At 37.1% G+C, this 14,680-nt stretch overlaps 1 non-coding gene across 1 annotated transcript; it reads left to right on the forward strand.

Annotated features, from left to right (window-relative positions):
* The first annotated feature begins 7,575 nt into the window (after positions 1-7,575).
* On the forward strand, positions 7,576-7,683 carry LOC148555612 (small nucleolar RNA R71). The gene has a single exon (XR_015886999.1). It is a non-coding gene; the product is annotated as a small nucleolar RNA R71 (small nucleolar RNA).
* The last annotated feature ends 6,997 nt before the right edge of the window (positions 7,684-14,680 follow it).

Consider the following 14,680-nt stretch of genomic DNA (forward strand, 5'->3'; position numbering starts at 1 on the left):
GTGCAAAGAGGTCAGGCTGGATAGCTTAGCAACTTCTTCAACTTCTTGTATTCTTTCCACTTTTGCATGCTTCCTTTCCATCCTCTGGGCCATTCCTGCCCTGTAATCTCTGAAATCACTTAACGCACATATCAAGGCATCGAATGGTAATAAGAGAGGGTTAAACATATCAAAATTAAGACCAAAGAAGCATGTTTTCAATCATAGCACAAAATCAGGAAGGAGAATGTAAAACCATGCAAATAGTATGAATAAGTGTATGAAAGATTGATAAAATCCACTCAATTGAGCACAAGATAAACCATAAAATAGTGGTTTATTAATGATCATTATCAATTCTCAAACATTAACCTGGAGCAAGCGGGACAAACCACCATCCTTGCTACTACCCAGGTATCTCAAGCATACATTCATTTATTTCAAATGAGTTCAATCATCCATCAACATATCACTATCACAAGTGTTCATCATTTTCATAACATTTCACCCTTCTTATTCATAATCCATCATTTTAACCTTTACTTCACTCTCAAGTTATCCTAATTTCCTAACTCCAACTAATTACTAGGCTTACTAATAAGTTTTAGGGTTAAAAGGATAAAAATGGAAGTTTAGAGGTTCGAAACCATGTTTTGATCATAAAAATACAGGTGCTAAAAAATAGAGTGTGTGCGTACGCACACATGTGTGCGCGCGCACAACTTAAAAGGAAACAGAACGTGTGCATGCGCAAGTATGCCTGCGTGCGCACACCAATCATGAGCCACTTGATGTGCGTGCGCCTCACCTGTGCGAGCGCCACCAGCAGAAAGCATATCCTGGTGTGTGCACGCGCACAAGGGCGTGCGTACGCACACTTTCCAAAAACACCAGGTGTGCGTGCGCACAAAGGCGTGCGTACGCATAGATAGATTTCTACAACTGCTGGGTGCGTGCGCATAGCTGTGTGCGTGGGCACACATAAGAATTTCTGATTCTGCTGCAACATTAAAAAGTTTAGTTTTTAGCACCGGATTTCTGGCGTCCATAACTTCTTCTACAAAATTTAGTTTTCCGCAAACTTTGTCTTGTTTTCAAGCTTATAAAACCTTCTTTAATTTGAAACAAACCTCATTTTCATCCAAAATTTGAGAAGCAAGTTATGGACTACCAAAGTTCATAAAAATCACTTTTTACCAAATATGCCAAACCCCATTTTTACTAAATTCACACTTTCCTTTCAAAACTCATTTCCACTCAACTCAACTCAACATACCATAACCATCTTCACAGTTCTACCATTTCTCCATACAACAAGATCGTACTTCAACCTCTATATATATATATATATATATATATATATATATATATATATATATATATATATATATATATAACATCATCAATTTATTATTCACATCATATTCTTACCAACTATAACACCAAAGCTTTCACCACTTTTCTTTAGTCAATTACACACCAATACATACATAAACCCTTTATCAATAACTCATTACCCTAGCCACAATAATCACCATTAAACCACTACAATTTATATTCATTCACCTTCTCTACTTTACAAGCACCGATAAGTCTTTAATTAGCATTCCAAGTTCAGCAACAACAATTTAACCCAAAATTTAACATTTATCATTGGTGTGGCAAAATCGTGATCGTTCATTCCTTGGTAACGGCGCTAAAAACTTAATACGCACGTTTATAATCTTATTTCTTTGTCACAACTTCACACAACTAACCAGCAAGTGCACTGGGTTGTCCAAGTAATAAACCTTACGTGAGTAAGGGTCGATCCCACGGAGATTGTCGGCTTGAAGTAAGCTATGGTCATCTTGCAAATCTCAGTCAGGAAGATTCATATGGTTATAGATTTTTGATAATTAAAATACAATTAAAATATAAAACAGGATAGAGATACTTATGTAATTCATTGGTGAGAGTTTCAGATAAGCATATGGAGATGCTTTTGTTCCTTCTGAATCTCTGCTTTCCTGCTGCTTTCATCCAATCATTCCTACTCCTATCCATGGCAAGCTTTATGTAGGGCATCACCATTGTCAATGGCTACTTCCCGTCTTCTCAGTGAAAATGGTCCAAGATGCGCTGTCACTGCACGGCTAATCATCTGTCGTTTCTCGATCATACTGGAATAGGATTCAGTAATCCTTTTGCGTCTGTCACTACGCCCAGCACTCGCGAGTTTGAAGCTCATCACAACCATCCCTTCCCAGATCCTACTCGAAATACCACAGACAAGGTTTAGACTTTCCAGATCTCAAGAATGGCTGCCAATAATTCTAGCCTATACCACAAAGACTCTGACCGTAGATCAGGAGGCTAAGAGATAAACGCTGAATCCAAGGTAGAACGGAAGTGGTTGTCAGGCACGCGTTCATAGGTTAAGAATAATGATGAGTGTCATGGATCATCATATTCATCATGTTGAAGTGCAAGCGAATATCTTAGAATAGGAATAAGCTTGTAATGAATAAGAAAATAATAGTACTTTGCATTAATTCATGAGGAACAGCAGAGCTCCACACCTTAATCTATGGTGTGTAGAAACTCTACCGTTGAAAATACATAAGTGATGGAGGTCCAGGCATGGCCGAATGGCCAGCCCCCCTAAAGGTCTAAGATAGCATAAGATTAATCAAAGATCTCCCTTAACATGATAGTAAAAAGTTATATTTATACTAAACTAGTTACTAGGGTTACAGAAATGAGTAAATGATGCAGAAATCCACTTCCGGGCCCACTTGGTGTGTGCTTGGGCTGAGCATTGAAGCTTTCACCTGTAGAGGTCCTTCTTGGAGTTAAACGCCAGTTTGTAACCTGTTTCTGGCGTTTAACTCTAGAATAGGGCAGAGAGCTGGCGTTGAACGCCAGTTTGCGTCATCTAAACTCGAGCAAAGTATGGACTATTATATGTTGCTGGAAAGCCCTAGATGTCTACTTTCCAACGCAATTAAGAGCGCGCCATTTGAACTCTTGTAGCTCCAGAAAATCCACTTTGAGTGCAGGGAAGTCAGAATCCAACAGCATCTGCAATCCTTCTTCAACCTCTGAATCTGATTTTTGCTCAAGTCCCTCAATTTCAGCCAGAAAATACCTGAAATCACAGAAAAACACACAAACTCATAATAAAGTCCAGAAATGTGATTTTTATTTAAAAACTAATAAAAATATACTAAAAACTAACTAAATCATACTAAAAACTATGTAAAAACAATGCCAAAAAGCGTATAAATTATCCGCTCATCATAACACCAAACTTAAATTGTTGCTTGTCCCCAAGAAACTGAAAATTAAATAGGATAAAAAGAAGAGAATATACTATAAATTCCAAAATATCAATGAAACTTAGCTCCAATCAGATGAGCGGGACTAGTAGCTTTTTTGCCTCTGAACAGTTTTGGCATCTCACTTTATCCCTTAAAGTTCAGAATGATTGGCATCTATAGGAACTCAGAATTCAGATAGTGTTATTGATTCTCCTAGTTCAGTATGTTTATTCTTGAACACAGCTACTTTATGAGTCTTGGCCATGGCCCTAAGCACTTTGTTTTCCATTATTACCACCGGATACATAAATGTCACGGACACATAATTGGGTGAACCTTTTTAGATTGTGACTCAGCTTTGCTAGAGTCCCTAATTAGAGGTGTCCAGGGTTCTTAAGCACACTCTTCTTTTTACTTTGGACCTCGACTTTAACCGCTAAGTCTCAAGTTTTCACTTGACACCTTCACGCCACAAGCACATGGTTAGGGACAGCTTGGTTTAGCCGCTTAGGCCAGAATTTTATTCCTTTAGGCCCTCCTATCCATTAATGCTTAAAGCCTTGGATCCGTTTTATCCTTGCCTTTTGGTTTTAAGGGCTATTGGCTTTTTGCTCTTGCCTTTTGGTTTAAAGAGCTTTTGGCTTTTTCTGCTTGCTTTTTCTTTTTCTTTCTCTCTTTTTTTTCGCCATTTTTCTTTTCTCTTTTTTTTCGCAAGCTTTTGTATTCACTACTTTTTCTTACTTCAAGAATTAATTTTATGATTTTTCAGATTATCAATAACATTTCTCCTTTTCATTATTCTTTTAAGAGCCAACATATTTAACATTCATAAACAACAAGTTCAAAAGACATATGCACTGTTCAAGCATTCATTCAGAGAACAGAAAGTATTGTCACCACATCAAAATAATTAAACTAATTTCAAAGATGAATTCGAAACTCATGTACTTCTTGTTCTTTTGTAAATAAAGCATTTTTCATTTAAGAAAGGTGATGGATTCATAGGACATTCATAGCTTTAAGACATAGACACTTAAATACTAATGATCATGTAATAAGACTCAAACATAAACATAAAGCATAGTAAATGAAAAATAGAGAAAAATAAATAGACAAAGAGATTAAGGAACGGGTCTACCTTAGTGAGGGTGGCGTCTTCCTCTTCTTGAAGAACCAATAGTGCTCTTGAGCTCCTCTATGTCTCTTCCTTGTCTTTGTTGCTCCTCCCTCATAGCTCTTTGATCTTCTCTAATCTCATGGAGAATGATGGAGTGCTCTTGGTGTTCCACCCTTAGTTGTCCCATGTTGGAGCTTAATTCTCCTAGGGAGGTGTTGGTTTGCTCCCAATAGTTCTGTGGAGGAAAGTGCATCCCCTGAGGCATCTCAGGGATTTCATGGTGAGGAATTTCCTCATGCTCTTGTTGAGGTCCATGATCTCTTATTTGCTCCATCCTTTTCTTAGTGATGGGCTTGTCCTCTTCAATGAAGATGTCTCCCTTTATGTCAATTCCAACCGAATTGCAGAGGTGACAAATGAGGTGAGGAAAGGCTAACCTTGCCAAAGTGGAAGACTTGTCAGCCACCTTATAGAGTTCTTGAGGTATAATCTCATGAACTTCAACCACCTCCCTAATCATGATACTGTGGATCATGATGGCCCGGTCTATAGTAACTTCAGACCGATTGCTAGTAGGAATGATTGAGCGTTGAATAAACTCCAACCATCTTCTAGCTACAGGCTTAAGGTCCAGTCTTCTCAATTGAACCGGCTTGCCTCTTGAGTCAACTTTCCATTGAGCTCCTTGCATACATATGTCCATGAGGACTTGGTCCAACCTTTGATCAAAGTTGACCCTTCTAGTATAGGGGCGTGTGTTTTCTTGCATCATTGGCAAGTTGAATGCCAACCTTACATTTTCCAGACTGAAATCTAAGTATTCCCCGAACCATGGTAAGCCAATTCTTTGGATCCGGGTTCACACTTTGATCATGGTTCCTAGTGATCTATGCGTTTGCATAGAACTCTTGAACCATTAAGATCCCGACTTGTTGAATGGGGTTGGTGAGAACTTCCCAACCTCTTCTTCGGATCTCATGTCGGATCTCCGGATACTCATTCTTTTTGAGCTTGAAAGGAACCTCAGGGATCACTTTCTTCTTGGCCACAACTTCATAGAAGTGGTCTTGATGGACCTTTGAAATGAATATCTCCATCTCCCATGACTCAGATGTGGAAGCAATTGCCTTCCCTTTCCTCTTTCTTGAGGTTTCTCTGGCCTTAGGTGCCATTAATGGTTATGGAAAAACAAAAAGCAATGCTTTTACCACACCAAACTTAAAATGTTTGGTCGTCCCCAAGCAAAACAAGAAAGAAAGAAGGAGAAGAAAAAGAAAAATGGAGGAGAAGGGGAGAGGTGTGTATTTGGCCAAGGGGAAGAAGAAAGGGTTGTGTTGTGTGAAAATGAAGAAGGAATGAGGGGTTTATATAGGAGTAGGGGAAGGTTTAGGGTTCGGCCATTAGGGTTGGGTTTGGGAGGGAAAAGAGTTTGAATTTTGGAGGTAGGTGGGGTTTTTGGGGAGGAGAGGATGGATGTGACTGGTGAAGAGGTGATGGGAAGAGTGATTGAGGTGATTGGTGAGGGGTATTTATGGAAGAGAGTTATGAAAAGGTGTGAAGAGGAGAGAAGAAAAGGTGGGGATCCTGTGGGGTCCACAGATCTAGTGGGGTTAAAGACTTAAAATCCCTACTCCAATTAGGCGTGTAAAATGCCCTTAGTATGCATGTCTGGCGTTAAACGCCCAAATGTAGCTTGTTTCTGGCATTTAACGCCACTTCTATGCTCTGTTCTGGCGTTAAACGCTAGTCTGGTGCTTGTTTCTGGCGTTTAACGCCAGCTTGGTGCTTCTTTCTGGCGTTAAACGCCAATTTGATGCTTCTTACAGGCGTTTAAAGGATGTAAAGGCCTTCAATCTTTACTAACACGTCCTCTACTTGTCCATAAGCCTATTTTCTTGAGTTATCTGCCATCTCTAATGAGATTCTGGCAGCTTGCACCTCAAAGATCCCAAGTTTCTCCATTACAGAGAGTGCCATTAAGTTTATTCCTGACACCAGGTCACACGGAGCCTTCTCAAAGGTCATGGTGCCTATGTTATAGGGAATTAGGAATTTACCAGGATCCTGTTTCTTTTGAGGTAATTTATGCCTATCCAATGCATTCAGTTCACTGGTAAGCAAGGGAGGTTCATCTTCCCAAGTCTCATTACCAAATAATTTGGCATTCAACTTCATGATTGGACCAAGGTACTTAACAACTTGCTCTTCAGTAATATCTTCATCCTCTTCAGAGGATGAATACTCATCAGAGCTCAAGAAGGGCAAAAGGAGGTTCAATGGAATCTCTATGGTCTCTAGATGAGCCTCAGATTCCTTTGGTTCCTCAAAGGAAAATTCCTTACAGGTCACTGAGCGTTCCAGGAGGTCTTCCTCACTAGGATTCACGTTTTCCTCCTGCTCTCTGGGTTCGGCCACACCAAGTAAGGTAATGGCCTTGCACTCTCTTTTTGGATTCTCTTCTGTATTGCTTGGGAGAGTACTAGGAGGAGTTTCAGTGACTCGTTTACTCAGCTGGCCCACTTGTGCCTCTAAATTTCTAATGGAGGACCTTATTTCATTCATGAAACTTAGAGTGGCCTTAGATAGATCAGAGACTATATTTTCTAAGCTAGATGGATTCTGCTCAGAATTCTCTATCTGTTGCTGAGTGGATGATGGAAAAGGTTTGCTATTGCTGAACCTGTTTCTTCCACCATTATTAAAGCCTTGTTAAGGCTTTTGTTGATCCTTCCATGAGAAATTTGGATGATTTCTCCATGAGGGATTATAGGTGTTTCCATAGGGTTCCCCCATATAATTCACCTCTGCTATTGCAGGGTTCTCAGGATCATAAGCTTCTTCTTCAGAAGATGCCTCTTGAGTACTGTTGGATGCAGCTTGCAATCCATTCAGACTCTGAGAAATCATATTGACTTGCTGAGTCGATATTTTATTCTGGGTCAATATGGCATTCAGAGTATCAATTTCAAGAACTCCCTTCCTCTGAGGCGTCCCATTACTTACAGGATTCTTTTCAGAAGTGTACATGAACTGGTTATTTACAACCATGTCAATGAGTTCCTGAGCTTCTGCAGGCGTTTTCTTTAGGTGAATGGATCCACCTGCAGAATGGTCTAATGACATCTTTGATAATTCAGACAGACCATCATAGAATATATCCAGGATGGTCCATTTTGAAAGCATGTCAGAAGGACACTTTTTGGTCAGTTGCTTGTATCTCTCCCAAGCTTCATAGAGGGATTCACCTTCTTTCTGTTTGAAGGTTTGAACATCCACTCTAAGCTTGCTAAGATTTTGAGGAGGAAAGAACTTGGCTAAGAAAGCCGTGACCAGCTTATCCCAAGAGTTCAGGCTATCTTTAGGTTAAGAATCTAACCATATTCTAGCTCTGTCTCTTACAGCAAACGGGAAAAGCATAAGCCTGTAGACCATGAAACTTGTATCACAGATCTGTAAGAATTCAGTTAAGAACTGAAATGGATCTTCTGATGGAAGTCCATGAAACTTGTAGTTCTGTTGCATCAGAGAAACTAATTGAGGCTTTAGCTCAAAATTGTTTGCTCCAATGGCAGGGATTGAGATGCTTCTTCCATGTAAATTGGAATTTGGTGTAGTAAAGTCACCAAGCATCTTCCTTGCATTGTTATTATTTTCGGCCATGTCTCCTTCTTTTTCGAAGATTTCTTTCAGATTTTCTCCAGAGAGTTGTGCTTTAGCTTCCCTTAGCTTCCTCTTCAGAGTCCTTTCAGGTTCATGATCAGCTTCAACAAGAATGTTCTTATCCTTGTTCCTGCTCATATGAAAAAGAAGAGAACAGAAAATATAGAATCCTCTATGTCACAATATAGAGATTCATTTATGTGAGTAGAAGAAGAGGAGAATAGAAGAAGGAGAAGAGAAAAATTCGAAAATTAATTAAAATAAAATAAAAATATTTTTGTTTTTATTTTAAAATGCAGTTAGAGTTCGAAAATTAAGAGAAGGTGTAAAATTAAAATTAAAAATTAAAACAATTAGTTAATGAAAAGAAATTTTGAAAAAGAGGTTAGTCATTTTCGAAAATTAGAGAGAGAAAAGTAGTTAGGTGGTTTTGAAAAAGATAAGAATCAAACAAAAAGATAGGATTAGTTTGAAAAAGATTTGAAAACCAATTTTGATAAGAGGTTAGAAAAGATTTTGAAATTGATTTTGAAAAAGATGTGATTGACATTTATTTTAAAAAAGAATTGTAAAAGAAATTTAAAAAGATTTGATTTTGAAAGTTAAAGTTGATTACTTGACTAACAAGAAACAAAAAGATATGATTTTAAAATTTAAAGATTGAACCTTTCTTACTAGGCAAGTAACAAACTTAAAATTTTTGAATCAATCACATTAATTGTTAGTATTAATTTCGAAAATATGAAATAAAAATAAGAAAAAGATTTTGAAAATAAATTTTTAAAATTTCGAAATTATGAAAGAAAAAGTGAAAAAGATTTGATTTTTGAAAAAGATTTGAAAAAGATAGAATTTTTAAATTGAAAATTTGATTTGACTCATAAGAAACAATTAAAATTAAAAACTTTTTAACTAAATCAAACCAAATTTTCGAAAATTTATGAGAGAAAGAAAAGGGAAAGATATTTTTGTGATTTTTGAATTTTTAATGAAGAAAGAGAAAAACATCATAAAGACTCAAAACATGAAAATTATGAATCAAAACAAATGATGCATGCAAGAACACTATGAATGTCAAGATGAACACCAAGAACACTTTGAAGATCAAGATGAACATCAAGACTTATTTTTGGAAACTTTTAAGAAAGGAAAAACATGCAAGACACCAAACTTAGAAATTTTTAATTTTTAGACACTATGAATGCCAGAATGCATATGAAAAACAAGATGCAACACACAACAAGAAAATATGAAGATCAAACAAGAGGATTCATCAAGAACAACTTGAAGATCATGAAGAATGCAATGCATGAATTTTCGAAAAATACAAGAAAGAGATAAACATGCAATTGACACCAAACTTATAAATTGACAATAGACTCAAACAAGAAACACAAAATTATTTTTGGTTTTATGATTTTATTAAATTTTTTTTCGAAAATTAATTGGAAAAAGAAAAATAAGGATTTCAAAATTTCAAATGAGAATTCCAGGAATCATGCAATGTTAGTCTAAAGCTCCAGTCCAGGAATTAGACATGGCTTACTAGCCAGCCAAGCTTTCAGTGAAAGCTCTAGTCCAAAACAATAGACATGGCCAATGGCCAGCCAAGCTTCAACAGATACAAATCAGGCATATAACAGCCGATTAGATGAGAGTCCAAGGACTCTTGCCATGATAAGTGGAAGCCTCAGTCCAAAAATTTAGACATGGCTTGACAGCCAGCCAGGCTTCAACAAATCATGAAGAAACTCTAGAATTCATCCTTAAAAGTTCTGAAGAACATAGAATAATTTATTTTTATTAAAAATAATTTTTTTTTCTTTTCCTTTTGAAAATTTTTCGAAAAATAAAAAGAATAAAAACAAAAACTTAAAATTAAAATAAAATTACCTAATCTGAGCAACAAGATGAACCGTCAGTTGTCCAAACTCGAACAATCCCGGGCAACGGCGCCAAAAACTTGGTGTGGCAAAATCGTGATCGTTCATTCCTTGGTAACGGCGCTAAAAACTTAATACGCACGTTCATAATCTTAGTTCTTTGTCACAACTTCACACAACTAACCAGTAAGTGCATTGGGTCATCCAAGAAATAAACCTTACGTGAGTAAGGGTCGATCCCACGGAGATTGTCGGCTTGAAGCAAGCTATGGTCATCTTGCAAATCTCAGTCAAGCAGATTCATATGGTTATGAATTTTTGATAATTAAAATACAATTAAAATATAAAACAGGATAGAGATACTTATGTAATTAATTGGTGAGAGTTTCAGATAAGCGTATGGAGATGCTTTTGTTCCTTCTGAATCTCTGCTTTCCTGCTGCTTTCATCCAATCATTCCTACTCCTTTCCATGGCAAGCTTTATGTAGGGCATCACCGTTTTTAATGGCTACTTCCCGTCCTCTCAGTGAAAATGGTCCAAGATGCACTATCACCGCGCGGCTAATCATCTGTCGGTTCTCGATCATACTGGAATAGGATTCAGTAATCCTTTTGCATCTGTCACTACGCACAGCACTCGCGAGTTTGAAGCTCGTCACAGCCATCCCTTCTCAGATCCTACTCGGAATACCACAGACAAGGTTTAGACTTTCCGGATCTCAAGAATGGTCACCAATAATTCTAGCCTATACCACAAAGACTCTGACCGTAGATCAGGAGGCTAAGAGATAAATGCTCAATTCAAGGTAGAACGGAAGTGGTTGTCAGGCACGCGTTCATAAGTTGAGAATAATGATGAGTGTCACGGATCATCATATTCATCATGTTGAAGTGCAAGTGAATATCTTAGAATAGGAATAAGCTTGAATTAAATAAGAAAACAATAGTACTTTACATTAATTCATGAGGAACAGCAGAGCTCCACACCTTAATCTATGGTGTGTAGAAACTCTACCGTTGAAAATACATAAGTGATGGAGGTCCAGGCATGGCCGAATGGCCAGCCCCCCTAAAGGTCTAAGTTAGCATAAGACTAATCAAAGATCTCCCTTAACATGATAGTAAAAAGTTCTATTTATACTAAACTAGTTACTAGGGTTACAGAAATGAGTAAATGATGCAGAAATCCACTTCCGGGCCCACTTGGCGTGTGCTTGGGCTGAGCATTAAAGCTCTCACGTGTAGAGGTCTTTCTTGGAGTTAAACGCCAGTTTGTAACCTATTTCTGGCGTTTAACTCTGCTTTGCAACTTGTTTCTGGCGTTTAACTCCAGAATAGGGCAGAGAGCTGGCGTTGAATGCCAATTTGTGTCGTCTAAAGTCGGGCAAAGTATAGACTATTATATATTTCTGGAAAGCCCTGGATATCTACTTTCCAACGCAATTGAGAGCGCGCCATTTGGACTTCTGTAGCTCCAGAAAATCCACTTTGAGTGCAGGGAGGTCAGAATCCAACAGCATCTGCAGTCCTTCTTCAACCTTTGAATCTGATTTTTGCTCAAGTCCCTCAATTTCAGCCAGAAAATACCTGAAATCACAGAAAAACACACAAAATTATAGTAATGTCCAGAAATGTGATTTTTATTTAAAAACTAATAAAAATATACTAAAAACTAACTAAATCATACTAAAAACTATGTAAAAACAATGCCAAAAAGTGTATAAATTATCCGCTCATCAATCATTAAACACTAATCAATTTACATGTTTGCACATTCATCCCTATCTTATAGTCCACTAGCCTATGTCTTCACAGACCATTATATATTAAATACGTGAAACCTAAACCATACCTTGGCCACTTTTCCACATATTATCCAAAGCCAAATACAGCCCCAAAAGTCCACGAATTACCAAAGCATTGACACCAATCCTCCACCAAGCCTCAATTGTCCAAAATCAAATTCCAATATGTCCATAAACACCTAAGTTCACATGTCCATACACTAATTTAATACCCAATACCCAAATTCAATAAATTAACTAGGATTCTCTAATCCTCACCTTATCCAAATGTCCCACAAGCGAGGGTGGATGTTTTCCTCAATTTAATTTGAGCCTAAATATCAAAATTGAACAATTTTCAACATTACAGCTCATGAATTTTGAAACTGAGAATGAAGGAATTGAGGCAGAAAATATGACTTCCTCACCTTACAATGTTATGGACTTTATAGAGCTTGACGACGCGAACGCGTGGCCGCAAACGATGCGGCAATCGGAGCTCTCGATCAAAAGTTATGTGGATTTGATTGAGAACCAAGGGTTTGGTGTTGTCACTTTTCTTCCCCCTCTCCTTGAATGTTTCCAGCGAGCATGAGGCTGAAAGGAGGAAAGGGGAGCTGTGCTGGTTAAGTGAATTTTGGGTATAATTGGGCCTTAGGCCCATTTTGGGCCTGATTTGGCCTGTTCGGCCCAATCTTGGGCCAAATTTTTTGAAATTAGTGTCAAAATTCTCGTTTTGATGTGCTCTATCCTAATTTAATATAAAATTCAGATTTTTAATTTTTTGTATTAAAATTTAATTTATTAACTAACTATTTACTAATTTTGCGGGGTTTACAGATTATCTTCTTATCTTGCAAGTTTGTATATGCTTTTCAATAACTCTAATCAATTATGGATTTGACTTGATCTAGATTGATTTAGCCCTTATGTTCATACATGCTTTCTTGGAAATTGATTTATTTTGGCTAAGTAGTTGCATTCATGTAGATAGATTGGATGTAGGTAGTTTACTTCCTTTGAATAAATGTAATACCCCTTGTTTCTTTCTTGAGTATAGCATGAGGACATGCTATTGTTTAAGTATGGAGATGTGATGAATCCATATTTCATGGTATTTATTTGCTCTATTTGAGTGGATTTCATCAACTTTTCTTGTACTTATTCATGGAAATAGCATAGTTTCATGATTTCTTCCTAAATTGTGCTTGAAAGTGAAAACATGCTCTTTTGTGCTTAATTGAGTCAATTTCAATTCACTTTAATCCTATTTGGTGTCTTGATGTATTTGTTAAGTGATTTTAGGTTTCCAAGGTAAGTATGGGTTGAAGAAGTGAGGAAAGAGCATGCAAAAGAGAAGAAACCATGAAGAAATAGAGTTTGGAAGTTCCAGCACCTGTGCATACGCATAAGTGCTCGTGCGTACGCACAAGGAAGATTTGCGAGCGACGCGTACGCGTGACCCACGCATACGCGTGACCCAAATTACATCAGCTCATTAATTGCAAATCGCTGGAGGCAAATTTTGGGCCTCCAAAACCCAATCTAACTCATTTTTGAAACTATTTCAACCCCAATTCAAATGGAAACAAGGGGGGATTAGGTTTAGCTTTTGTTATGTTCTTCTCTTAGTGTCTAGAGAGAGAAGCTCCCCCCTCTCTCTAGAATTAGGTTAGGTTTAGTTTAATTTTTTTTAATTTCAGTCTTTAATTCTTGTTTTAGTGTAGTTTCATTTATGTTTCTATGCTTTCTTGTCTTTATCTTCTTCTTCTCTTTTGTTATTTTCTCTATTATGCCAATTTTCATGTTATGAATACTTTTGTTATTTTAATTCTAATTAATGAAAAATTATGTTTCCATGTCATTTATTGCTTTCTTTAGTTGTTGTTATGATTTTCTTGCTTTCGGTATTTTAGATTTTATTTTTAATGTAATTTAATATTATTTTATTTTCATGCACACCAAGTGTTTGATAAAATGCTTGTCTTAGTCTTTACTTAGTTTTTCTCCACTCTTGGCTTGAAATTGATGACTTTGGTGATCCTTGAGAAATTGATATCCATTCTTGTTTGGTATATTAAAGTAGTTAGTTGATATAGTCTCCATTGACTCTATGTGACCCCTTAGTGTTGACATAGGACTTATGGATTGAAATTAACTATGCCTATTTGACTTATCCTCGATGTAAGGATGACTAAATAGGATTAACTCTTTATAATCATCATGTGTTTGTGGTCAATGCCTAGGATAGGTAATCTTAGCTCTCAATTACTTGCCAAGAGGTTTCTTGCATTTGAAGTTTCCCTTCCTTCCATTTAATTGCTTTGGCTTTTATTGCTTTGATATTTAATTTCTTGCATGTTTAGCTTTTCACACTCTTGGTTGTGAAATTGGGTGATTGGGTGAAATTGAATTGTGGATGTCCATTCCGCATTGTGTGAGGATTGTTAATTGGTTTGGTTTCCCTTGACTCTAAGTGACCCGCTAGTGTTGACTTAGGACTTAGATGATGGGTTGGAACTGGAATTCCAACACCTAAACTCACCGGCAAGTATACCGGGTCGCATCAAGTAGTAAAACTCACTTAGAGTGAGGTCGATCCCACAGGGATTGATGGATCAAGCAACTTTAGTGGGTGATTAGTTTAGTCAAGCTAACATTGTGTGAATTGTGTGACGTTGATCAACAGAAAGTAAATTGCAGTGAAATATAAATGGCAGAAAGTAATTGACAATAAACGTAAAGGGCAAGGAATGTAAATTGGCAAAATCTTAAATGACAAGAAATGTAAATTGCATCAAATGTAAAGGGGGTGGGTGCTGGAAATTTAAAGAAAGCAGCAAGCAGAACTTGGAACAATTGCATACGAATTAAATTGCATGAAAAAAGTAAAAGGAATTGGGTGCTGGAAATTCAGAAATTAAGCAATAGAATATAAGTTTCACTCAAACAGA

The sequence above is a fragment of the Arachis ipaensis genome, chromosome B6 (assembly GCF_059453495.1).
Source record: "Arachis ipaensis isolate K30076 ecotype BB chromosome B6, ASM5945349v1, whole genome shotgun sequence".
Taxonomy (NCBI): domain Eukaryota; kingdom Viridiplantae; phylum Streptophyta; class Magnoliopsida; order Fabales; family Fabaceae; genus Arachis; species Arachis ipaensis.